Source organism: Anarrhichthys ocellatus, unplaced genomic scaffold, assembly GCF_004355925.1.
Source record: "Anarrhichthys ocellatus isolate YVR2014 unplaced genomic scaffold, GSC_Weel_1.0 scaffold17, whole genome shotgun sequence".
Lineage (NCBI taxonomy): Eukaryota > Metazoa > Chordata > Actinopteri > Perciformes > Anarhichadidae > Anarrhichthys > Anarrhichthys ocellatus.
In genome coordinates, this window is record NW_022280047.1 from 5404671 (window position 1) to 5406215 (window position 1545).

Consider the following 1545-nt stretch of genomic DNA (forward strand, 5'->3'; position numbering starts at 1 on the left):
TTAAAAAGTCAAAGACCTTTAACACAGGTTACAACCTCTGTCAAATTTAAAAAGTTACGTGAGAGTAATTGGAATATTCAGTTTGTGAGATGTTTTAATTGGTACGCCCACACTGTTCGTTGCTGAATGCGTACACCCTGATTTCTGAGGGAGGCATCCACCAGATTGGTTCAGACACAGGCAGGGCTCCATAAATAAACTCCTCTATTCAGCAGCTCTGCCCGTGCGTCAGCACAAACGTCATTTTAGAGATGGGGACAGGGTATTGGAGAGGAGAAAAGAGGAGAGGAGAGGACTCCTCACAGCTGTGATGTGTTGGGGCTGTTGCTGCTCACAGGCAGATATGCTGTCATTTTCTGTCTTTCACATACAAGGTGAAAGATTGAGGAGAAGAAGAGGCTCCGCTCTGTTCTTCAAAGGCTGTACAGCGTGAAAAGACAGATCTACTCTTTTGTTAGAAATGCACCCAGCAGTGGGCAACCATGGGAGATCTACAGCGGCAGAGTGACTGGCATGCAGCCGTATAGCCTCCACTCTGAGACGACAGATTATTGATTCAGGTCTGGTTTGGCTGGGAGCCTCGTATGATTATGAAATATGGCCGAATGATTTAATAAGGTGACGCTTGGCCTAGTACATGCCAGCTAAACACTTGATGATTGGTGATTGGTCCCTCTTTCTCTCATTCTCTCTCATGTGATGTTTTAGACATTACATCCACCTCTTGTCCTGGGTATTTTGGAAGAACCCATCAGCTCAGCTGCCATTAAAAAAGGCCCGTAGGGCAATTATATATGCTAACACATGCTGTTTAATGGGAAATAGCAGGCTGTTTTCTTATTCCAATGTATAAGACTGTAAATGCGACGGCACTTTGAACGACTACCTAAATTCAAAATAAGACCTCCTTCAGACAGCTTTGTTTTCCACTGATTAACTGCACACAGGTGCACTTATGAAACACCCAGCATGCCAACAAGATGATAATGATGATTAATAATTCTTAGGACAATTAGAGCTGGTTAATTGATAGCTCCTTATATCTTATTTACGCACATCATCTCAAGCCAGCTATAGATACATTGACATAGAAACCTTTTCAACCTGACCTCTCCCCAGACTCTCTCTCTCTCTGTTAGCCAAGGACTCTCTGTTCACAACTCAAGGCAAGGCCGGTGAAGCCTGTCACAAAGTCCGAAAGGAACCCTCACCCCTGACTGCCCAAAAGTTTAAACAGATGTTTAACGGTTGATGACCAGAAAAACACAAGTTCAGCAAAACGCCTGGCTACAGTGCCCTTAGCAAGAAACCTCCATCATTTCACTAAAGGGGATCGATACGGTATCGCAATATAAGCATGATCTGCTTTGGTGCTGGTACGCGTCCTTCTCTCCTCATACCAGCCTTCATCGCCGCGCGGGAACAGCGGTGAGCACTGCACGGCTATCCCGTCCTGAACTGACATTTGCTCCGTAGTCCACCCACACAACCAGTACCAGCACCAGTCTCTCTCTCTCTCTCTCTCTCTCTCTCTCTCTCTCTCTC